Genomic DNA, 26,372 nt, shown 5'->3' on the forward strand with positions numbered 1-26,372 from the left:
AAGCTTCCTTTGATTTGCCTGGGGCCGAAAGGCTCCAAGTAACTGAATTTCCTTGGTGCTAAGAGAAAAGCTATAACTTTGCTTAAGACTCCGACTGGTCTGGGGGTGCCTCGGTGGCTCAGTCAGTTAAGCATCTGAATTCAGCTCAGGTCATGATCTCGGGGTCTATGAGTTCGAGCCCCGCATCAGACTCTGTGCTGACAGCTCAGAGCCTGGAGCCTGCTTCAGATTCTGCATCTCCCTCTCTCTGCCCCTCCCCCGCTCATGCCTCTGTCTCCCTCTCTCTTTCTCTCAAAAGTAAATAAACAAAAAAATTAAAAAAAAAAAGACTCCAACTGGTCTGTGATACCTTGCATTAGATCAGGTTTGAGTGCTACTTAGAAAGGTGGAGGAATTGAGAACCATGTTGGCAAGTTCACCTTCAGTAAAGTGTAATGTAAGATGGGGGTCAGGCAAAGGTAAATAGGCCTATTTCATATGCCTGTGATTTGGGTTTCCAGAACTTGTGCCGTTCGCACTTGGTTCATTTCTTTCTTTCCCTGATGAAGAGTGTGTAAGGTGTGACCCACAAAGCAGTATGCGGACCTTAGTTGTGCACCCATTTCTCTGTGTTTGGGATAGCCTTGTCTACTGAGGATAAGAAGCTGGCTTTCTCTCATTTACATAACAAGTGAAAAGATGTGGAAGACAGAACCAAGGATTTGAGGTCTTCAGAGCCCAGTTCTCTTCTACAACCTCAGATGGCTGGCTCTGAGCAAGTCTCATTTGTAGAGTTTTCCATCTGTACCTTCAAGAACACCCCCTCCTCATGTCCCAGGGAGGCCGTAGAGTTGTGTCTAAGGAGACCCCGTGTGAGGCAGCACTTGATAAACAGCAAAGTGCGATCATCTTCAGTTTTATTTAGTCCCATTCGTAAGCGTTACCGGCAGACCCTCTGATTTCTGAGAAACTTGGCTTTCACTGGGATGAAGAGACAGGCTGTTGAAGCTAATGCCATGTGGTAAGTAAGATCAAAGACCTCCCCGGAACTCAGCTTCCATTCCTCCAATTAAGCAAGAAGAGTATTGAATTTTAATCAATGACGATTTTTAAAGCTCACCATACATTCTAGGAATTTTTCTTGCCTTGGCTTCCAGAGCGCCCCATTCTCTTGGTTTTCCTTACAACTCACTGTTTTCTCAGCTCCCTTTACTGGTTCCTCCACTTTCTCCATACTCTCTTGTTGACCTTACCCCATCTCATGACTTTTTACATACCACCTAAATCTCGAAAACTCCCAGACTTTCTCCTGAAATCCAGACTCGTATCCCACAGACTTCTCTACTTTATTTCCAATTATTATGTCCCCAATCTGAACGGATCTTCTCCTCTCAAAGATAACAAAGAACCAGTTCCACCTATAGCTGTATAAGCTGCTGCTCCTTTCTTTCCCAAATTATTTTCTAGATACATCTCCGACCTCTGCCCCCTCCCCACCAAGTGCCTGTGGTAGAGTCACATAGAGGAGAAGTAAATATCGTTAGAACTGAAATATGCTATCATCCACTTTACTTATTTTAAAGCTGAGGACACAGATCCGAGGCATCACAGCCAGGTTTCATAAATTCTTGTTCTCTTGGCAAACAGCTGTATGAGCTTTGGAGTGGTGTGTGTGTGTGTGTGTGTGTGTTGTTGTTGTTGTTGTTGTTGTTGTTGTTATATGAGCTTTGGGGTGCTGTGCGTGCGTGTGTGTGTGTGTGTGGTGGCTGTTTGTTTTAGAGCAATGCAGTATAGTTCTTTATAAAGATGGGATAGCCCAGGCTGGCTCTAGGCTAGAGGTATGACCAAATAATATATTAGCCGTATTTTATACATTCAACATTTCCATTTTCTACTCTGGAAGCCACAATACCCAGCCCTCGAGAGTGCTGTTATTAAAAACGTTGAGTCATAAAGCTGTATCAAACCTACCAGCTAGAGGAAATGGTGCTGCCAGACTGGTTCTCACGATGCTCATCTCTTGAGACCCTTAAAACCAGATTCATGATGAAAGGTGCTATGGAAGGGCAAATTGCAAATTATTGTGTTTATTTTCAGGTTATTAAACTTTTTATGCTGGCAATAGAGTCACTTCTCAGCTTTTTGACTAATAAATGTTGACGTACTAGGGTCTTAATAGGGCTTAGTAAGCTCACAGGTCTTTAGAAATAGGTTTCGGTTTTAGTGTTCTCTGTACTAAGAAACATTGTTTAGAAATAGTTTCTGGAGCCCAAAAGATTGAGACAAGAAGAAACAAATGATCAAGGCAGAATTGTCTTGCCTGATTATAAGTAGTGTATCTAATATTTCTGTATCTTACTGAAATTAAAAAGAAAACCTATAATATTGAGTGTCCATTCTTCTAAGGTGGTGCTTCTCAACCTTAGCTGCACATTGGTATCACCTGGGGCGCTTCAAGAACACTGATGCCTGGCTCCACCCCCCAGAGATTCTAATTCAATTGGTTTGGGGTGTGGCCCAGGCATCAGGATGTTGCAAAGCTCCCCAGATGATTCTAATGTGCAGCTGAGGGTTGAGAATTCTTTTTTTTTTTTTTTTTAATTTTTTTTTTTCAACGTTTATTTATTTTTGGGACAGAGAGAGACAGAGCATGAACGGAGGAGGGGCAGAGAGAGAGGGAGACACAGAATCGGAAACAGGCTCCAGGCTCTGAGCCATCAGCCCAGAGCCCGACGCGGGGCTCGAACTCACGGACCGCGAGATCGTGACCTGGCTGAAGTCGGACGCTTAACCGACTGCGCCACCCAGGCGCCCCGAGGGTTGAGAATTCTTGTAACAGGGACTTGAAAATACTTTGTGGACACCTGTCCTAATTTTTTCTTTTCTGGAACAATTTTTGCTTTCAAGAACCTCCTTGGAATTTTCCATATCTTCTACTCACTTGTGGAAGATAGGAAAATGAACAGTAGTTCCTCTTTGACTTTAAACATTATACTTTTCCAGAATCTAGAGCACTTCCTGCATGTACATAGCTAGTTAACAGGGCATGGAACAGATACATTTCAAACCCTACTCAGTGTAGGAGACTCATTAGTGTCTCTCTCAATATGTCTAAATTCTGAGACCAGCTCACCATCACCTAGCCAGTAAGTTACAGGCCTGAGATTTGAACCCTGATCTTTCTGACCCCAAGATTTGTTCGTTTAAGGACAAAGGGCAAAGTCTATTAGGATCCACCAAAACCCATTTCATCTTCTTGCTAGGCACACAGCTGGACCACCTTTCCTGGTGTCCCTCAAAGTTAGGTGTGGCCATGTGACTGGATTCTAGTCCATGCAATGAAAGCAGAAGTAACATATGTCAGCTCAATGCCTGGCCTCCCCAGATCATCCTCCATTCTTTCCCCATCATCTGGCTACGAGTGAGGACCACCTTTGGATGGCCACCTGCCAAATAGCCACAGAATAATTCTACATGAACGAGAAAAATGGCATTAAGGGAGAGATCTGGGGTTTATGTGTCTGAGCAGCTAGTCTTCCCTACCCAAAAATAAGTACTGTGTATTAATGACTCTGTGGAAAGGGAAAGGCTGACTATTAAGTGGAGAGGGGAGAAAATAATGGAGTAGAGATCCCAGGATGTGGGGTCCAGAGCACAAGTGGAAGCGTTAGTCTTAACCAGGTGAAAGGACCTATCTTTGATTTTGACAACTGGGAAAGAGAAGCAAGTGTGGAGGCAAGTGTATTTGGAGGTGTGGAGGCAGTTACGGCAATTTTTTTTTTCTGATGGCTTCAGTTTTCCTTGTGATGTCTAAGAGATAACTCATCTATGGGAACTTCATAAGGCAGGGTAGGTGGTTCGAGGAGATAATGTTTGAATAAGCCCTTGTGGAGAGTGGGAAATAGACACAAAGAAGTTAGTAGCAGTTGGCATCAAGAATTCATTAAGGATGGGCATCATGTGAATTTGTCATTGCAAACACTATGTTTCTTCTTCACTGCTATTTCCTCAGTGCTCAGCATTATGCCTGGGACATGGCGGGTTTTAAATAAATGGTTGAAGAATAAATATGGTGACGCTAAAGAAGTGAAAGCTGGAAAAGTGGAATGGAGGTGAAGATCATTGACATTGGGGGTACCTCAGGGCTAAGAGGCTAAAGGCACAAAGTCACTCTGGATGAGAGGGCATGGAGTAGAGGAAAACTGTCAACCAGCTGTCAGTCTTCAAGACTACAAAGGGATCGGTGCTTTAATAGGAAAAGGCAGAGCCTGGTATGTGGTATAGCCACATAGTCTGAGCATCAGGGAAGAAGGGATGGCATTTGTGAGTGGAAGGGCAGTGGTCTGGAAGTGGCTTTGGGTAATGAGAAAAGTGCTAACAAGCTTCATGGCCATGGATGGTGGGTACTTACTGTGCGTGTTTCTAGAGTCAGATGGTGATCACTGAGGTGACTCTAATGATCTTAGTTGGGCTTACTTGTATGTCTGGGGGTTAGCTAGCTGTCAGCTCATCTAGGCTGGGGTAACCTGGCTGTGTTCTGTGTGTCTCTTATCTTCTTCCTGGGACCAGGAGACTACCCTGGGCATGGCTTTAACATAGTGATGATGGCGGATAGGAACACGAACAAGCACCCTTGTTCAAGTGCTTTTCAAGTCTCTGCATGGGTCATATATGCTAACATCCTGTTGGCCCAAGCAAGTCACAGAGCTAAGCTTAGAGTAAGTCATAAAGTTATATGGTAAAGGGTATGGAGAAGAGAGAGAGAGAGAGAGAGAGAGAGAGAGAGAGAGAGAGAGAGAGAGAGATTGAGAACCCAGGGTCATTTTTGCAGTCTGTCACACTTTGGGAAAGTGGGTGAAGAGAGGAATTGAAAAGACTGACTAGAAGGGATTACATCTAGGGGTAAGCAAGGACGACTTGTGGGTAAAGCAGGTGTGGTGAATGGCTATAGAAGCATCGGTTCCAGTAGATCTCTGATCGAGGTGGAAAATATAAGCCCTCTCCGGAAGAGCATGATCCACTTATCCTCTTAGCCTTGGCCTCCCCATGTATAAATGGGGATGTTAACATTTTTCAGATTAAGATTACAATGAGGTAATACATTTGCAAACATTTGGTAAATGATGAACTTAAAATATGGTGGTAGGTGTGCATAGATCAGCTGACAGCTGGCCACCCCCAGCATGTGAATAAGCCCAGTCAAGATCATCCAAACCACAGAAGAATGTTGGGGCCAGATTATCAGGTAAAGTCTGTATAGATGTCTCAAACCCCTACCAACATTTCAGTGACCCAACCACAGGTCTGCTAAGAGAGAAAAAAAAACCATTTCCTTTATCATTAGGAGACTATCAAACCGAGTAACTTTTGCCCCTGGAGTGGAGGGCATGGATGACTGATACCAAGTAGCACAGAAGAATACAGACCGTAAATCAGAAATAATGCATGGCTCCTCTAGAGGGCAGTGCCCTCCACCCAGCCACTGCTACGTCCTCTAGTGGCCGCAGTAGCACGTTAAAGCTCTTTCAGAGAACCTGCTCAGAGCCCCCTGGACTGGAATCTGGGAAAACAAGCCTGCCTAACTTCCAGAGTGGCTTGCTCTAGGCTGGCCTCCCTTGGCTAAAGGTGAGCTTCCCTACTGATTAGGGAAGTCTTTTCAAATGTAGGAGTGCAGACCCTATTGTGTCCTCTTGGGCACTGTCCAGAAACAGGTCTGTTGGCATTAATCCCAAGTTCTCTTCTTCTCATGCCCCTCCCCAGTGCCCACCATGGGGCAAGGGGGACTGTGTTAGTAAGCGTCCTGCAGGTCCCAAGCCGGGTATGCAAATTACTCTGGTGTGATCTCATATCTATGAGGACCCATCTGTGACTCCAGAGAGACTGTGCCAAACATGACCTTTTTCATCCTGGGAGCACTTGGAGTGACAATTCTGGTATAAATACATACATACATACATACATACATACATAAAATCTGCAATCTTCTTTTAGTGAACAGGGAAGTAGCCCTTACCTGTGTGTGGTGTGGCCAGGTACATTGTGCCCATCTGCGGAAGCTTCCAGATGAATGTCCTGCATCTTGACTTCAGTAGCACAATAAAGATCCTTGCATGCGAGGTTTTATTATCTGCCATATTGCTCTATGTTTCATCTCAGGTCAACATTAGAGCTGAATGTCAAACTTCTTGTTTTATATTCAACTGTCAGCTAGCTGTCCTCATTGTTTTTAAACACCTCTGCCCTCTTGACCATTTCTTGGTGGATTTGGAACGCTGGGTCATTTCAAGCATTTATATTTGTGAATGTATTGACTTGGTTCTCACATTTATTATTTGGTTTTCATTTGGCTTTTGTTTTTTGGTATTTGATGGCACCATCATTAAGATAGCTCTGTTCACTGGGGTATGTTTATTTAAGTTGGTTCTGTAAAACTGACATATGGGAAATGTCAAAAAACCGGGATCTATAATGAGAAGTTACTGCCCGTTTATTTTAGAAATCTTAATGTAGCTTAGTGCTGGCCCACCAGCGTTGACCATGAAGATCCCTCCTGCGAGGTTTTAAATTTTGACCAGAGGCCCACTTGTTTACAGATTTGCTTCAACACAGATATATCACAGAGACTTGGCAGTTTCAGAAGCTCAAAAAGTATAACCAGTCTGTTCTTTGCCTATTTGTTTAAGGAAATGCCTCTGCCACTGGGCTTTGGTGCCTGGAGCAGGATTTATCAGGACCAGGGTGGGGACTGTCATTCCAGTGTCCCGAGGGGCTGGGAACAATGATCACAGCTCTAGTGAGACACTGAAGCGTTGTCCCTGGCTCCTCTGGTTGGGCCCTTTCATAGCTCAAAATGGGGAGTCCGTCCCTCTCCTTTCCTCAGCCACCACCCCCTGCTGGGAATGATCGCTCTGACTTGGGCCCAGGGTTTCTTTTCTCCTTCCTAGATATGTACTTTACTCCTTCCTCTGCGAGCATTTCTGGACCACCTGCCCACTGGCTTTCCTGGGATGTGGGGCTGGCAGTGGGAGAGGGACTTCTGTTGAGAGAGGTATCAAGAGTACCTCCCGCCTCTTGCAGAGTAAAACCAGGAACCTCTGACCTAAGGAAATGAGTGCAATGCAGGATGTCTTGCGTTCTTAGAGTTATTTTTAATGGCCAGTAAGTTTTAGGTCTCAGATGGTCTTTGGGTTTGGGCTAAGTAGCACAGATAAAGTGAAGCACTACTCCATATATTTCAAATGCTTTTCCCTTTGATACTTTTTTTCTCCTTAAAGAAAGTCTGCAACGGTTTTGCTCAAAAGAAATATAATGCGAGCCTGATAGGTCATTTGAATTTTCTAGTGGCCCACATTAAAAAGTAGAAAGAAAGAGGTAAAATGAATAAAATCTTCTGCATTTCTTTATGTTTAACACAAAGTCTTTGAAATCCAGTGTGTATTTTACACTTACAGCACATCTAAATTTGCACTGGCCAAGTTCAAGTGCTCCGTGGCCACCATGGCTACTGGTTACAGTAGTGGATGGCACAGACCTACAACATCAAGGAGGTGATGTGGTACAGTGTGGAGAATCTTCCACCACAGTTCCCGTTTTGTTGTTCCTGTTGTTGTTGTTGTTGTTGTTGTTGTTAACAGCAGCATTTTGATTCAGTTTGGGGCAATACACTTGAAGGGCTTAAACTGCATCCACAGTTGTCACATCCTTCACTTGATGACCCTTCAGCCCGTTTTTTGAATAGCATTGGAAGAGAACTTGTGGAGAACCACTGCTGTTTCTGAAAGAGCCTGGTAATAGCAAACAGCAGAGTCACAATAGCAGAAACATTCAGCTTGACTGCAACGTGGGACAGTGTTCATGTGGCTGCATGTACACGATGCAAGCCTCGCCTCTTCTGTCTCTTCCTCTCGTGGAAAAGGACTGGACGTGTGATACTCAGGGCAAAGATATCGAAGAGCATTAGAGATTTGGTGCTGCTTAATGCTGTCTTACCCGAGGGCCGCCAATGCTCTGAGGTATGGCCAGTATGACACATGTATGTAGGACTTCCACAAGTGTGGCCTTCTCACTGTCTTGTTTCCCCCAGACTTATTTCATCTTCAGGTCCTTGCTCAATTTAGTATTTGTTACTCTATAGTGATAGAGTGCATTACCAACCTTGTTTATAAACTCTGGAAACCAGGACATTCTCATCCGAATGGCATTGGCTATTTATTTATTTATTTATTTATTTATTTATTTATGTATTTATTTATTTATTTATTTTGCACAGGGAAGGGGAGGGGTGACTCTGGAATTGGCCTGATTGTATAGCTGCGGCCAGAATGAGTTTGCTTTCCAGCTCGCAGTATTGTACTATGGAAGGTTTAGGATTCTTGTGGTTGTGCTGGAGAAGAAAAATGAGGCATTTTCAAAAGCTAGAAAGAACAACAAATGATGGTTTTCATTTACCCATTCCAGTTATTTGATGCCTATTTACAATCCAAAATGTCCAAGTCAGTTTAGAAAATGGTTGCGTCTTTCATGTAGCCTAAAAAGTGTTGCCACGCACGGTTGCATTGAGGATTTGGATATATTGCCAAACGTGTGCTCATTTCAAGGAGAAAATATGTCGTGGTCTGTAGCCGTCTTTATATTAATGATTTTTGAAAACAAGCCATGAGTTTAAAGAATGGTAAATGAACAGGCCTCTCCTAAGAAATCTTATTCTAAATGGGTTTGGTGGGTTTTGTTTTTGTTTTTGTTTTTAGTTTCTGTTTCTATTTTCCCATGTGAAGACTGGATTTACCTCCATCTAGACTCAAAGTTGGGCCTAATGGTGAGGATTATGCCACCTTGCTATGCCCAGGTAGGGACTGTTTATGGATATAGCAATATTCTCCATATTATGTGGTACGAAATCCAAACACATTTGCGAATGGGGACCAAATAGTTTTTGTGTATATCTCTACTGTTCTGATGTAATGATATGTTATGGGTACAGTATACTTTTAGACCCTTGTGGGGCCAGCATATCTTTCTTTTTTAATCCCTATTATTTCGTCTTTCAACTTTTACAGCTGTCTTTTTGTTGTGGTCTAAGATAGATTCAGATGATCTGTTTTTACTCCAGAGTGACCTTGAGAAGGCTCCTGCGACACAGCACCACAGTTGTGCAGGAATGCCCCACCTGTGATGCCAGGCGAGCAGTGCTCGTGTTCATATCTGCACAGTGCAAGAGTGGAAATCGAGTACCAAGAACTAGATAAATCTCGAATACTAGTCTTGAAGCCTGTGTTGTCCATTTACACATTTCTCCGGGGACAAAGTGGGACAGGTAGTTTTTTTTCTCTCCCTTTAAGTTGGATATAATAAATGACTGGTTTGCTAGAATTCTTCCTTATTCCTAGGAGTAATACGTTTTGGAACATGAACTACTTTTCTTAATGTTTTTAATCCACCAACCTTAAAAGTAAATATTTTCCATCCAATTATCTTTGAACACCCGTTATGCGTTTTCTTTTCATTCTGGCATCCTAATAGTGGTGGTCTCGGGGCATTTTATGGCAGGGAGTTTGGAACAACTTAAAGGAAAACTGGCTCTGATTGGCATGAATCTGTGGTTTTTTTTATTGCAGTGTAGTTGACATCCAATGTTACAGTAGTTTCAGGTACACAGCATAGTGGTTCAACAATTTTATACGTTATGCAGTGTTCACCACAATAGTTACTGTCACCATACACAGTTGTCACAATATTATTGATTGTATTCCTTATGCTGTAGTTTACATCCCTTATTTATTTTATAGCTGGAACTTTGTACCTATAATTCCCTAATTCCCTTCACCTATTTTGCCCATCCCAGAACCCTGTGGTGTATGTATATGTGCATGTGCACGCACGCGCGCACACACACACACACACACACCCCGTGGAATGTTACTCAGCCATAAAAAAGAATACCATCTTGTCATTTGCAACAACACGGATGGACCTAGGGGGTATAGTGCTAAGTGAAATAAGTCAGAGAAAGACAAATACCATACAATTTCACTTACATGTGGAATCTAAAAAAACAAACGAACAAACAAAAACAGACTCGTAAGTACACAGAACAAACTGGTGGCATGGATGTGTCTTTGAATCACCATAGTCCTTTCGGGAATTTCAGGTCCCCACCTATTTTGCATAGAGACCATTTGAATAAGCATTGCCTCACTCTTTGTTTTGATGTGTTTCCAGAATCCCAGGTTTAAAATGGAACAATTGCTACGTTTCAAGGTATCTGTTGCTCCCCTAATTTGGGAGATGTGGATTGAGGAAAGAGCAGTTGCTTCTTGGCTCTGTGATCTGTTATACCTTAGTGTCAAATTGGACATACTTACTTACATTCTCAGCTTTCATGTTGTAACATTACTTCTCCAAGGCAGTGCTTTCAACAGGTATAAAGCTTCCAAAGGCTTTTCTGAGTCTGGTACCTCTTTGACATGTCTTATGCAGTTGTATCTGTAGGTCTCGTGACTGTGTTAAACTCCAGAAAAGACACATCATTTAGAGAACATTCTCTAGTGGATTGGTTCTAAAATTACACCTGCCTTAATTGGTATAAGCTGCTTGCCTTCTAATTGTGCTAATGCCATTTAAGTTTCACCGGAACGGCATTCTGAAGTTGCCCCAGACAATTGCTCTTCATTTTGTATCTGTAGCGATGATGATGCTAATTGGTAACATTCCACTGGACAGAGTTGAAGAATCCCGTTAGTATTTATTTGTTCGGTTTGTGTAAAACTCTCTTACACTCACCTCCAAAATCCGTGGCTGTTAACCTTTTTTAGAACAGTTTATTTCTGAGCAACTCTGTTAGAAGATATTCTAAAAAGCAGAATCATTTAAATATTAAGTTTGAGCTGGGGGCAAAGAGACTTGTGTTAATAAGCGGAACCAGAGTTAATTTAAACTACTAATTCTGCTGAGCTACTATAACACCAAGAGTTCCTTTCTGGCTGCCAGCAGGCAAATGGAAGTGAGGGTTTGAAATGGTTGGCCTTCTGGCCTTTAGTTAATCTTGGAAAAAGTTGAAGTCCAGTCTGATTTCATGACTTAATGCTGTGATATTCATTGACTGCCATTCGTCAACATTGTACTGTCAGGAAGGTATCTCTTCCAAGTGTCACACATGTGACTATCTACAAAATGGCTTCTATCATAGAGGAATCCTGTAAGGCTTGACTATTGAGTGATGATTTCATTGTTGTCATCACTGTTATTGAGAAATTTTTTTTTCTTTCTTCTAGTACTCAGGAACACAAACCAGAGCATTAACGGGTAAAGAGGAAGAAAGATAATCTGTAGGAGGGTAAACCTTGGGGGAAGATATGTAACCATATAGGGAAAGAAGACTAAAGGTCATTTGGTCCAGATTTTTGTTTTGTTTTTTTGTTTTCCTCATTCTTTTTTTTTTTTTTTTTTTTTGACTGCATAAGTCTCTTCTGCTCTTCCGTGGGTCTCTAGAGATGGGGAGCAGACAACCCCAGCAAGCAGTCCAAGGCAATGTGGTATAGGACAATGTGTTTTGTTTTAAAAACGCTTATCGCGGGGCGCCTGGGTGGCGCAGTCGGTTAAGCGTCCGACTTCAGCCAGGTCACGATCTCGCGGTCCGTGAGTTCGAGCCCCGCGTCGGGCTCTGGGCTGATGGCTCAGAGCCTGGAGCCTGTTTCCGATTCTGTGTCTCCCTCTCTCTCTGCCCCTCCCCCGTTCATGCTCTGTCTCTCTCTGTCCCAAAAATAAATAAACGTTAAAAAAAAAATTAAAAAAAAAAAAACGCTTATCGCTTTAACAATCATTTATGTTGGGTTCTTCAATGATATCCACCAATTTGCTAATTTAATTTTCTTTAACATGTTGTTAACTAAGCCCTGCCCTCAAATTTTATTATATTTGAGATGATTGCTAGATGCCAATGTCAGATGTAGCTCTTTCATATTAGTGAAAGATTGAGGTAAGAGACACTATTACCCTAGTTCCTGGTGGTTAATACTTGAAAATATACAAATGAGGGTTTTTAGAATCAGTCATTCTCCCTTTGAATTAAAATTGATTTGCCTACTAAGTATGTATACAGATGTTCTTAATGGAAAGAAGCAACTGACAGAAAACTCCTTGAAACCAGGTAGCTGATAGCAAAGGCTCCTAGGGTATGTGAAGACCCGAGGGCGAGGAAAAGGGCACATGCCCTTAGAATCTAAAAGCTCCAGCAGACCTGGATAAGACTTCAGAAAATAACCACCATCAAGCACTCCTCTATCATTCCCCAACTCATGTGCATATGTGAATAATGGTAGGAGTTTGAAGACAATTTTTCGATATCATTTTGAAGATCGGTCTTGATGATTTAAAATAGAACCAGTGTTTTTGGGACTTGGCACTTGCCCTGCGGCCCTGTTAAGGCTGTGACTCCCCTGCTTCTGCATTGCACCCAGCAGATCCCCATCCAGTTCGTCTGACCCAGCCCCAGGCTCTATTCCATCTCTGTCTGAGATCGGCTAAATTCTAGAAGGGGGCAGGAAAGCGCCCTGCCATGGTAGCAGCATTACCAACTCCTCCATCTTCTTAGGGACTTTATTCTCAGCATCCAGACGTTTTCCCCCTGCTTGTCCCCTTTTCTTCATGAGGGACCTCACATTGACTGACACAGCTCTTTACTTTACAGCATCCAGACGGTCCTCATAAAACTTCTTTCTAGAAGGCCAGGGACATGAGAAAATTCCGAGTCAGAGGAGTGAGAGCTAGCACTTTGAACCTCAGCTGTCTGATGTTGCTAAACCTCTCTGCTGCCTGAGTGCATAAGCTGATAAGAAGCCAGGTCAGGAGGGATCCAGGAAGTGAGCCCTTCCCCCATGAACAAATGTGAGCACACGTATCTAGGACACAGGCCACGAGAGAGGCAGCATGTGGCCCACCGGGCAGGATGGTCAGCCCGGATTCTGACTCCGTGGTGAACTTCCAGGTGGTGAACCCCGCCTCCTCCTGGAACTTCAGGATCTGCTGAGTGGGCTCTATGCAGACTCTTAATACTACCGTTCCAGACTCCCCTTCCTCTCCTTGTTTGTTAGCAGCCTTACACAGACATGCATCTGGGGGTACTTCTATGACTGGGGACTTTCCTCCATGAAAACCCGTGACATCTTCACCTGGAACTCTGAAGGTTGGAAGAGAAAAGAGCTAATGAATGCAGTCAATGAAATCAATTTTAAATTAATTTTAAAGGAAACATACCCTACTTTGAATTTTCTGCATAGACCTATTTTGAATTTTCTACTTTAACTTGGGTGGAGGCGTTTTCTAGAAGAGGCTGAGATGCCTTTAAAGAAAGAAAAATATTGTGGAATGACTCTTACGTTACATTTTGCCAAGATTTTAGAGGCAGAAGCAATGTCCTAAAAGGGTCTTCTATACTATTTCTATTTCCCAAGAAAGATGATATAGGTCTTTGGTTAAATTTCCTATGAAATAGGCCCCATTTCTCATTCTCTGTTGACAAAGACTAATGATACTTTCTAGAAACATCCTTGCCAGAAAAAGAAGAAAAAGAAAGCAAGCTTTGGAATAATCTAAAATACTGATACTGATACTTAATGTTTATTGAACACTTAATATGTGCCCCATACTGTGTTACTTCATTTAGTCCTTAGTACAGTCTTCTGAAAAAGGAGGTAACATTATTTTCATTTAACAGATAAGGAAACTGAGGCAGAGGATAAGTAAGTTGCCCAAAGTCCCACATCCTAAATGGCAGACAGAGTGGAACCCCAACCCATTTTCTAGAACACTGTTCTACTAGCTATGTGGGCCCTTCCAGGTGAGGTGGGCTATGGGTCGGCATGGCCACCCCATTGCAAACTCCAGGGGGTGCCCTGCAGGCCTTGGTTTATGAATAGTACCCTACCGTGAAGTTATTTGCAGACTTCCTATTTCTAGCAGAGGATTTAATTATTCATTTTCAGGCAAAATTTTTGAAATTCTTTACTGGCAGCCCCACTAATTCATATGCACTTGCTAATTAGGGGAAAATATTTTTGCCAAACTGAAATGTGTTGTACCCCAGCTTTAAGACAGGCCACATTTGGGCCAAATCGTGCAAAAACCCCTTGTTGTTTATGATTAGAATAGCTAAAGTATACTTCCCCTCTCCACTCTTTAGTAAGACAAACCACTTAGCAGTAGAACAGAAGCTGTTTCTTTTATTATTTTCTTTTCCCTTGGCTCAAATTGCTTCATAACCATTACTCCAACTTTGAGTAAATGACCCTTATGCATTCTTTTCTCATAGAAAAACAGTTGAAACTGCACATTACCCTCTGTTCCAAACAGTTGTCCCTGTTTACAGTCAAACTTTTTGCACTCAGGAGCAGCGAGGCGCTAAGCAAATCCCCGAGGTATTTTTTGGCTGAAAATCAGCACAAAGAGTAGATCATGGAAAAAGTTGGATTCCAGCCCCAATGCCATCATGTTGAACAGAAGTGGAAGATGACACCAAGCATAGAAGACAGCTCTGAGGCACCTGGTGGGATGGGCCAAGCCAAGGAACCATGGGCCTATGCCCCTCGTGACTAGCAGTCAGTATGAGGACCAGGCAGGGATTTTTTTTTTTTTTTCCAGTACTTTCTGCAATAAAACCATTGTCCTGTTGAAGAGACACCACAGGGCAAGTTGCCAAGATGTCACAAAGCATGTGGCTGTAAGAAATTATCCCTTCATCATTCCTGCATCCTGACTTTCTGGGAGGTTTTGCCTTAGCTGGCCACACTGGAAGTTCCTGTGTCCTGGTAGGAGTTCAGCTTACTGCTGCTTTTGGTATCCTGCAAATTGGCCTATGGGTATTCTCACAAGCAGATTTCCTTCCTGTAAAATTCCAAAAGTGCTGTTTTTAATTCATATGACCTGTGAATTCCTATGAATACAGCTATTCCGATGTTGCTTTAACCTTGTGTACCGTGGCACATATTTGCCTCCTGTAAGAATCCTCCCCCAGTTGACTTCCGTTTTACATATTCAAGGTCATGACCATATCTAAGAGATAGATAATCTTGTGTCTTTGATCCTAGGCTTAGAAATGTCATGACAGTCACTGCTTTAGTTCCATACTGGGTCCCTTGAGTGGCCTGGTTCAGCAGTGATTGTTTTCCTTCCTGTGCTGCTTAGTTATCGTTGGGGATGCTGAACTCACTTTTTCCTTCCCAGTACCTCTTGAAACACGGCCATCTTTCCCCACAGGAGAGCAAGCCCCTGCTGATAGGAAATCTTTCCACGTGCACATGCACACAGCAATTTGCCAGCGTGGACGGCTGCCAATGGTTTTCTCTAGTTGCGAGGAGTTTATCTTCCCTGGATGACACTGCTGTGCCACACAGGTGGCCTGCGACATAGTAGGCTCCTCATTGTTAGAAGCTTCTTTGTGGAGAAGCGCCTCTGGTGTGCTTGGGGTCCCCATAGACATTTGTGATGGTTGACTTATGCAAAAAAAAAAAAAAATGATTTCATGTTGCATTGATTTTTGGCTTATTGTGAAGCACGGGATGTGTCAAGATTAGGGTATACCGTAGGCCCCTCAAGAGGTAATGGATTACCTCAGCCCCAGGAGGGCTGGCTGGCAGTTACATCAGACCTGGAGCCCGCGGACAGTCCCTTAGAGCCGCTCACCCTTGATTGGCTTGTTGAAGGATAGTGTTATGGATTCCCCACTGTGTACCCCCACTCTATAGGGCATGGCCTGCATCCCTGGCTAACTCTGTAAGCGGAGAAGAAAAGGCAACTCCCTAGAGCTGCACCTTAGGGAGCTATACCTCCCTCCCCACCAACTCCCCAATTCTGGCAAAATACTGTAGCCTTTAACCTTCTGTCTGTTGTTTTAAAATTGAAATTATATTGACTTATCTCCTTCTCTCTACGTGTGGTGCTCTCCAAAACCACAAAGCAGGCTCTCCAGGGGGCAATCTAAGTGCTACCTATGAAAAGGTTTTTCACTAGAGGAGAAAATATCAGCATGTGTGTTCGTAGTGAGAGGGAGCATTGCTTTGAGAAACTGTCATTTAAATTGTGTATACTGGGTTAGGGCTCCTGGGTGGCTCAGTCAGTTGAGCAGCCGGCTCTTGATCTTGGCTCAGGTCATGATCTCACGGTTCGTGTGATCAAGCCCCGCATCAGGCTCTGTGCTGTCAGCGCAGAGCCTGCTTAGGATTCTCTCTCTCTCTCATTCTCTCTCTCTCTCTCTGCCCCTCCCCTGCTTGCACATACACATACTATCTCTCTCTTTCTCCAAATAGCTAAATAATCCTAAAAAAAAAATAAAATACATATACAGGGTTTCGGTATAAACCTTTTTTCTTGTGTAGATCGATTGTGTTTAGGTGTGAAGCTCTGACTTAGGGGTCCCGTCTTCTTGGTCTCACATCGCCTCCTGCTCCCGTCAGCTTGCTTTTGCAGTTGGCCCAGCTCCTGCTCTGCCGAGCTTCAGTTGTGGGGGATCCTCCTTAATGACAACCTGGGGCACTGCTAGGTGTTCAGTCATCATGACCACAGTGCACTTTCTGCAGCAAAGGATGTGCTCACGGACTTAAGATTCCCTTATGAGTTAAAACAAATTGGTTTTGTATGAACGGTCAGTTGATAAGAAAACTCACTGAACCTCAGCATGACGCTCGCTAAGCATTTTGGTTCATTGATCCTTCTCTCTAGATCCAGGAGTTTATTTTTATTTCTTTCTTTTTTGAGAGAGAGAGCGCGCATGTGGGTGTGGGTGGGGGAAGGGGATGGGGGGGATGGAGAGAGAGAGAGAGAGAGAGAGAGAGAGAGAGAATATGAGAATGAATAAATCTTAAGCAGGCTCCATGCTGAGCGTAGAGCCCAACATGGGGCTTGATCCCACGACCTGAGACAAAATCAAGAGTCAGACACTCAACTGACTGAGTCACCCAGGTGCCCCCAGATCCAGGAGTTTAAAGTGGACAGAAATCAGAGGCCGCCTGCCGGGAGAGGGCAGGCTTTGGTATCTAGCATTTTCATGCTTTAATAGGTGGGGGGTCCCTGATATGTGTGGAGAATGCATTTAGCTAGCTACACAACACCCTCTGCCTCTGACCTATGGCATGGGGAAAGAAATTGTTCTAGCAAGCTCTTCTGAGCCACATTTACAAGGTCCTCTTAAAGGCATATTTATTTAGTCTTTAGAAGGAGAATGAGGGTAGAATGGTAGTCGCCCCAGTTTATTGGGCACCGATTGTTAGGCATGGACCTAAGGGATTATGGATTACTCTGTCTCTTCCGAGAGCTGCTCACCCCTCTCAGGTGGCTGTCGTCATCCTCCTTTTACAGAGAGGAAAACTGGGTGTTAAGGAAATCAAGTCACTTAGCCAGGGTCACATACCTGAGCAGTGGAGAAGTGATACATACCGATGAGGCCAGACCATGAGCCCGGCCCTCACCTTGCCATGTTGTCTTGTTGGGTGATTGTGTATTCCCTCCTGCCTGGAGTGTTCCCTCCTTCCCATTCCAAGCCATCAGAATCTGTTCCATCTGGTAGGCCCTAGTCTGAACGTTAACTTTCTGGAAGCCCCTTTTGCTTCTCCTGGTGAGAAGTGATTTCCTGTTTTCTGTACCCATGTGACACGTGGTTGTGCTTCTGTGGTATGTCCCATTCTGCTGCATATTGGTTTATTGTTGTCAGATATGAATTTTAAATGTTCTTGGATTGGAATTCTCAATGGATGGTTCTCTTGCTACTTCTTTGGTTTTGGGGGAGGGGGGCGGGGGGACCTGCTGTCTTCATCAGTGAGGCCTGCTTTGGCAATTTCTGGTTCAGGCTCAACCTTTCCTTCATCTCTGAGCAATGATTGTTGACCTTGAGGGATGAGAAGATTTTTCTTCACTCTCAGGGTAATCATCATGAAGAGATCTTAAATGAAGGTCATGAATTTTCTGATTGTGACTGTATTTGCCAGTGTGATTCTTTTAGAATCTTTAGCCGTGACCAGGATAGGCTTTTTGAAATTATGGACACAAGCAACAATGCATGTTTCTACTCCTGCTTCCTCCCCAACCCTGTTGAAAACTCACAAATAGCATGACAGCAAAATATGGGAAAAAAGGGGCAATTCCCAAGATTGCATCTTACCACCATTTTTCCAGGTATGGAAACAGGCTCAGGGAGGTGGTGCTCAAAGTTACAACACTCCCTGTCTGATAAAGCTTGAACTGGAATCCAGGCCCACCATGCCCTCCGTGCCCCAAAGTTCTTTGTCCACAGCATTTGTTGTTCAAAGAGCAGCCCTGGAATTTTGTAGGTGGGATGAGAGAGATACACTTTGAATTAGTGTCTCCTGAACAAGCTCTCCCCTTCTTTGCCAAGGCTGACTTGATCAAATCGCTCACACTTTGAGATGAATTGCTCTTTTATTGCCTGTTAAGGTATTTTTCTCTCTCAAAATGTTAAAATTCAGCTATAAAATCTGCCTTTTAAAGTGAAATTTCAGGGACTCTGACATTTACAGGGGAAGGAGCAATTACCTCAAGATCACACCTCATGCTTCTCAAATTACTTAAGTAGGAGACCTGTGCCTATGAGCAGCACTGGTGAGCAATACATTCATCGAGCACTTTCCAAGTTTTAGGCGCTAAAACTAGGCGCTTTAGTTCTATTTCATCTAATCCTGACCACACCTCCACGAGATAAGTATGTTATCCCCATTTGACACATGAGATAAGGGAGGCTTTGCCCAAGGTCACACCCAAGTTTAGGTTGTCAGGGGAGCTGGGGTCTGTGGATTAGTCTATCAGTCTCTCGCTAGAGGATTTGTGTGTGAATTCTTGGCCTTGCAGAAGGAGCCCAGCCTCCTGGTGAGAAGTCCGAACTATGTTTGCAGCCTGATTGATGCTCAGAGTGCAGGTTGCCTCTCTCAAGTACTTCTCCTGTCTGCAATTCTGAGGAGAGGCTTTGAACTTTCTCAAGTGAAGGCTTGTTCCTTCCAGATGTTTGTTTGGGGTTGAAGAACAAGGAAAATTGTGTGAAACTAGAGGCACAACCGTCCCTGTGAAAGCATGCACTTCCTTCTCGACTTGCCGAACCCACGTTCTGGCTTTTTATCTCCAGGACGACGTTGACAGAGTCAGCTCGGAGGGATGGAGGCCGAAAACCCTCTCTGACGGAGGTGGCAGTCCCCTGGCCGGCTCCACCCAACAGCAGAGCTCTCTCTGTGGTGCCATTTCCTTGGCGTACCTTTCAGAGCACTTTCCCACTTGGTTCCGGAGTGTTTCCCATTTCGTCCCTACCCCATGGTGCAGATACTGTCTTCCTTGTACAGAACAGAGGCTGAGGCTCAGATCAAAAGTGGCAGAGGTCAGATACAAAAGGCAGAAGTGGGTTGTTTTTTTTTGTTGTTGTTCAAAAAAGTGTTTTTTTTTTTGTTGTTGTTGTTGTTCTGTCTCTGGCATGCTCTAGTGTGTGTATTTGTTTTGCAAGAGTGAATTTGTAACTGTCTTCAACCCTGTCCACCGAGATTCCTGGGGATTAAAGGGAATACATCTTAAGGTGAAAGGGACCATAACTTTGGCAGCTGTGGCTAGGACATCTCAGAACTAAACTTAGGACTTAGGGTGACCATGACAAATTGAAGAAGTCCACAGAATGATGTTGAACAAGGGCAAGTGGACAATATCCTCATGTGGGAAAAGCCACCCAATCTTGTGGTGGGTATTTATATGACAATTACACGGTGCTCATTGCTGTGCTGAGTACTCTTCTGGGCCCAGAAAAGGCTGTAAGGTTTCCTCTACCTTCTAGCTATAATCTCTTTGGAGAGGTAAGACCTAAAACATGAAACAAGGAACGAGTAAGCATCTCACTATAAGTGCAGAGTGGCCTTTGTAACATAGCGTGCTCAGAGAATTTGGCTTTGGAGTGACAAAATGGAGAGGGAAACAGGTTCGGTAAGATCCCACCTCTGACCTAAGGAAGCTTCTGTCAGGGCGCCTGGGTGGCTCAGTCAGTTAAGTGTCCGACTTCAGCTCAGGTCATGATCTCACCGCTTGTGAGTTCAAACCCCGCGCCGGGCTCTGGCCTGACAGCTTGGAGCCTGGAGCCTGCTTCGGATTCTGTGTCTCCCTCTCTCTCTCTGCCGCTCCTCCTCTCTAACTCTGTGTCTCTTTCTCTCTCAAAAATGAATAAACACTAAAAAAAATTTTAAGGAGGCCTGTCTCTACTGAGAAAGTACACATGTAAATGATTAAAATATAGTGTCATCATGTAATGGAAATGGACCCCAGAGTAGGCAGCTGGAGGGCAGCAGTTAAAACCATAGACTAGAAAGATACTGCTGGGGTTCAAAGCTCGGTTCTGTCACTTATTGATTATGTGATCTTGGGCAGCTCATTTCACCACCCTTTACCTCCATTTCCTTATATGTAAAGTGGGGAGTGATAACAGTATCTACTTCATGGGAGGTAAGATTGTGATAAGGATTACTTAAGTTCACACACACATGCACACGAGTTCCAGTACACGGCAATGCTCTGGCATTGGTGGGGAAGGAACCTTAGCTGGAAGACGGCAGGGCAGAGGTCAGCAAAAGTTGCACAATGCGTCCTCACCACAGGGTCTTGCAAATGTCCATGAGCCGTCCAGGCAGACGATGAATAACGACGCAAAATGACAAGTCGGGTTGTAGGGAGCTACGGCTGGGGGGGTGTTCTTGTAACAGCAGATTGGAGTGGAGGGGAAGTGGGAGAAAATATGGCCCAAGTTGGGCTGTAAAAGAGGAATAGACCCTGGGTAGGATCGAAAGGGGTGCTTTTCGGGTTGGAGACCATGTCTGAGCAGAGGTATAGAGTTAAAGCTGCTTGTTCAAACAAATATAAGAGAGTCTGCAAATAAGGTCACGAAGGGGACATTTTCAGCAATGTGGCTGGTTGCCGAGACTTGTAGGGAAGTACCTAATGCTAAAACATGGAATTGAGATTTAGCCTTTAATAAACTGCGGTTTCCCCCATCTTACTAAGGAAAGCGACAATGTCGGGATGGAGCTGAGCGTGAGAGGAAAGAAATCAGTGACAAGGAGACAAAGCAAATCATAGGTCAAGGAGGGAGACTGGGGAATGTCAACCGGCTTTGCTTTGGCGGTAATGAGTGGACAATGATGAGAAGGAAGGGTGGAAAGGCTGGTATCTTTGCTCTTAAAAAAGCCCGGCTAACTCCCTGGAGTTCATAGCACCCCATGAGTGCTCTCTGCTTCTCTGACTCCGGCGGTATCAACAGATGTCTCCAGCGAGTGTTCAACTGTGTTGACCTCAGTGAACTATGCACAGGAGAGAGATTTTGACTCAATAGGGTGATGTCTAGGCTAAAACTCTTCCGAGTCACCTATTTTGGGGACCCTTTTGCTGAGAAGTGCTGATGCCTCTGACCTCGAGTTGAAGAAACAGCAGCGTTGTTATTCTGGTGGCCTTCTGTGGCGTTAACTCTTTCTTCCAACCTTGTGTGACCCAACGACAGTGCCTGGGGATGGAGAGAAGGCACATTGATATCCAAATAAATCTTCTTCTTTGGAAGATTTTATTTTTAAGTAATCTCTACACCTGATGTGGGGCTCAAACTTACAACCCCGAGATCAAGAGTTACACGCTTTAACCTGAGCCAGCCAGGCACCCCGACCCACCGATACATCTTTATACAATATATACCATGGCATAGTTTTTCAGTAATTTAACAAGTGCCCCTTCTGATTTGTATCTTTTGCATTTTGTTAATAACTTTCAAATTTCAGAATAAATCACCGATTGTCACTATAAACGGTCCTGATACATCTATCCATGTCCCCCAGAAACTCTTTTATACCCTCCTCTAACAGAAATTTCTTTTTTAAAAGAAGTTTTTTAATGTTTATTCATTTTTGAGAGACAGAGACAGAGTGCAAGTGGGGGAGGGGCAGAGAGAGAGGGAGACACAGAATCCGAAGCAGGCTCCAGGCTCTGAGCTGTCCGCACAGAGCCCGACGTGGGGCTCGAACTCACAGACCGCGACATCATGACCTGAGCTGAAGTCGGACGCTTTACCGACTGAGCCACCCAGGCGCCCCTCTAACAGAAATTTCTTAGAGGCCTTTAAAGGGGACACTTTGAAGGAGTCCGTGTGGACGAATGAACGAACGACTTGGATTCTAACGTTGGCTCTGCCTCTAAGTAGCTGTGTGCTCTTGGGAAAATATTCCTGCTTCCCTGGGCCCCAGTCTTCCCATGTGTAAAATTGTGGGGGTTGGAGTAGGTAGTGACTGATGAAGATAGTAGCTAATACCGACTGAATGCTTCTGATGCACGAGGTAGTGTTCCAAGTACTTCATCCAGTAACCCCATTGACCCCCATTTCACTGACCCCATTTTGCAGATGAGGGAAGGTGGTTTAGGACATGCCATGACCCGAGGATTTGCAGTGATGTCATCCCACTCATGTACATTCCTACTCTGACCATACCAGGTTGAGCCCCTTCAGGGCTCCTGCGATGTGTGGAATCTCCTGAGGTGGCTGGCAGTGAGGAAGGCACATGCTGGGAGCCCTCGTTGGCTCCCAGGACCTTCTAGTCCTGCTGCTCTGAGAGCCCGTGGCTGCCTGGCTGGCTCTCACATCCTAAGGCAGAGCCACAGACGAAGGAGCCGAGAAACTCCATGCCTCTTCCAAGAGCTCAATTTAAAACGATTTGTTACTATGGACTCAGAAATGAATGGAAACAAGCTTTTTCTGGAGAAGGCAGCAATGGCCATGCAGAAAGTGAGGTGATGGGTATCCTCTAGCTGCAAAACAGTTATGGTTTATTTTTCTAAAAGCCAGCGCAGACCTCTGGATTCATAACAATCTAGATGTGTCACAGACTCAACGACTCTCCCAAGAGGCAATTCAGAACATAAAAGGATTCTGGGCAGTGCAGATTCTTGGTAGCATTCATGGCTGTGGAAATATTTGGAAGAGCTTAATAATAACAACAGTACTAATCATAAAATAACAATGGGATAACCACAGTTTTTGTTTAACATTTCCTGCTTACCAGGCCCGAATGGCTGCTGAGCACATTAGACATATTATCTATTTAAACCACTCATCAACCCTCCGGAAAGTAAATCGGAGCCATGGAGCACAGAAAGAACTTGGAAGCAGAGTGGTTTTCTTGGTGTCTGCCCAACTTATGTGACACTTCGAGTACTTCTTGTCAATCACCTGGCAGTGATCTGGCAAGTTCCAGATTTCTATTGGTCAAACAGACATACACGCCTGGTTTTGAATCCAGTAATAGTTGGTGCACTTTCTAATGAAGCCTGTCAAGACATTAGAACTCTGGGGAAGGGGTGCCTGGGTGGTTCAGTCGGTTGAGCGTCGGACTTCGGCTCAGATCATAATCTCATGGTTTCTTGGGTTCGAGCCCCGCATCAGGCTCTGTACTGACAGCTCAGAGCCAGGAGCCTGCTTCGGATTCTGTGTCTCCCTCTCTCTCTCTACCCCTCCCCTGCTTGTGCACTCATGCGTGTGCTCTCTCTCTCTCTCTCAAAAATAAATAAATGTTTAAAAAAATAAAAAAAACGCTTTGGGGAAGAGTCTTCTTGTAAAGAGCACAGACACAGGACTGCAGAAGTTTTGCTCTAAGATCATTTGTATTCCATGTTCACTAGAGACAGGAAAAGCTGCAAGGTTTGGGAGCCAAGTGGGATGGGGCCGTGGCTTTGAGTAGTAAAAGGTGTTTGGCAATTTGGCTCCTACAAATTAACATATATAGCTCTGGGAATTTGTGGACATGGCATTTGTTTTTGCTGTTTCCCTGAGGGTGGCAGTGCAACAGAGTAGCATACTGGGAGGGCTGGGTGCATGTGACACAGGGTTTCTCAACAAGAGGTGTCAGACGCAAGATGAGAGAGGCGGGTGCAGTTGGAGAAAGCATGTTCACAGTGATCACTGCTTGAAAGAATATTTGAAATTCCACATAATCTTTTTAGTAATGTTTATTTATTTTTGAGAGAGAGAGAGAGAGAGAGAGGAAGGGAGGGGCAGGGAGGGGCAGAGAAAAAGAGAGAGAGAGAGAATCTCAAGCAGGCGCCTCACTGTTAGCGCAGAACCCCATGCGAGGCTCAGTTTCATGAACTGTGAGATCATGACCCGAGCCGAGATCAAGGGTCGGACGCTTAACTGACTGTGCCACCCAGGCGCCCCAAGATCCCACATGATCTTAAAAGAGGGCATGAGCTTTTCTGTGCTGTCCAAAAGGGGTGTAAGTTTAAAAGTAAGAAGCTCGAGCGATGTATATGCTATAATTATATACATTTGTGTGAATTGAAAAGCCCCTAAATTAAAAAAAAGAAAAAAGTTGTGTTAAAATGCGTTTGGGTGTCATTCAGTTGTTCAGGTTCTGCCTCTGAGAAGCATGCAACTTCATCGCTTCCACCTTGACTTTTGGGATACTCGTACCTTCAGATTGCCAGAGAAAGCCGTGGGAGAGCACATTGTCTCAGTGCGTGGTCCTTCACTGAGGTCAGGGCTTGCGCTCCCCTGTACTCCACTTACAAAGAGCAGCACTGATGTGTATCTCGAAGATAACTCAACCTGAAAACTGTTCTGACCTGGGGGGAGAATTAAGCATGCCCTGGGGTCAAAGGTAGACGTCAAAGTTTGGAAAGGGCTGGCTATAGATTATCTTCTAATTACGCCCACTCAGAAATGTAAAAGTTAAAAAAGAAAAGAAGTATCCTCACTGCTCTACTCTAACACAGAAATTGCTAGCAGGTCAGTTTTGCTAGTCCGAGCCCTTTAGTTAAATTCTGTAAATTATTCCCCTGCTTGGATTAAGGGTTGAGAACACATACAATTAATACATAAACCATCACAGTAAATCTGTCCTGAATTTTACTGAAATACGTTTTTGCAATACAGAATTTTGTGTCACCGGATTCTGTTTTAACACTAAACACATATTAATTTCTAGAAGGTACCAACTGGATTGACAAAATAAGCATTTCTTGAGTTGATGCTGTAAGTGGGGCACCATAGCGGGTGGTCCTGGAAATATAAAACACAATGGCTCAGTTCCTACCCTCACCTGGTTGTGTGCTATTAAGATGACAAGACAGGGGCATCTGGGTGGCTCAGTCGGTTAAGTGTCTGACTCTTGATCTCGGCTCAGGTCATGATCTCATGGTTCTTGAATTTGAGCCCTGCATCGGGGACCTCGCTGATAGCATGGAGCCTGCTTGGGATACTCTGTCTCCCTTTCTCTCTTTGCCTCTGCCCTGCTTGCGCTTGCTCGCTTTCTCTCTCTCTCTCTCTCTCTCTCTCTCTCTCAAAATAAATAAATGAACATTAAAAAAAAAAGATGACAAGACGAACACCTGCGAAGTGTGAGACAGATGGAAAAACCACAGTCTGCAAAGTCACATAATTGTAGCAGTATTGATTGCTTGGTTTTATTTTAACTCTTTGATTTTCGCTCTTTACCCTCAGCGTTTGATTACCAAAGAGCCCTAGACACTGGATGTTAGGCAGGCATGGGGCCCTGTGCCCTGTGGCAGGTTGTCTACTCTGAGTCCTGTACACTTGGATGATGTTGTTAATAAACTCATTTTTCAGGGGAACTTCACAGTTTAGAGTATCAGGCCAGGCACAAGTCGGATACACAAAATAAAATGAATTAAAGCAAGGAACGCTAACTGACAAAAGTTCATGGCGTGGTATAGTCAAAAGGACTTGGCCTGTGAGTCAAGGCTGTGGGTTTAATCCTGTCTCGGTCACTTACAGACTGTGGGACTTCGGTTAACACTTAATTTTCTCTGAACCTGCTGCTTCATCTTGCAAGGCGGCATGCTGATCACGTGACCCTAATGGGGTTCTTACAAAAGTATTCAGTGGAGTTCTATGAATGAAAATACTTTATAAACTATAGAGCACATTATAGATGTGATGATATTTTAATCTTACTTGTTACCTAAAATTCAGGCACCATTTTCTTCCTCCTGCCGTCTCTCATGGTTATATAATAACTTTCCTTCACTCCTTCTTGTCTGCTTGTGTTTTGAGATCGTCCCTGAAAACACACCTCCATGAAGATGAGCATCATCTCTGTTACCCCTCCCGATCTTCCTGTCTGTCTCGTCCCCTCCAGGGATAGCTACTCTTATGATTTCTATCACACTAGGTTAGTTTCAGTTTTTGCAACTTAAGTGAGTCAAGAATCAACACATGCCAATATTATGTTATTCCCGTTGTTTAAGGAGGGACCCTGATGCGATCCCAAACTCGCTTGCTTTTTTTATTTACTATATGATTTACTTAAAAAAATTTTTTATTACTATCCTCTAGCATTGTGGAAGGTGTTAGTTTCATATGTGTTTGAGCCTCA

At 44.1% G+C, this 26,372-nt stretch overlaps 1 protein-coding gene across 2 annotated transcripts in view; it reads left to right on the forward strand.

Moving 5' to 3' along the window:
- TSPAN7 (tetraspanin 7) overlaps positions 1–26,372 on the forward strand; it is a 125,536-nt gene that overhangs the window by 58,381 nt on the left and 40,783 nt on the right. The window lies entirely within an intron of this gene.

The sequence above is a fragment of the Leopardus geoffroyi genome, chromosome X (genome assembly GCF_018350155.1).
Source record: "Leopardus geoffroyi isolate Oge1 chromosome X, O.geoffroyi_Oge1_pat1.0, whole genome shotgun sequence".
NCBI classification, from domain to species: domain Eukaryota; kingdom Metazoa; phylum Chordata; class Mammalia; order Carnivora; family Felidae; genus Leopardus; species Leopardus geoffroyi.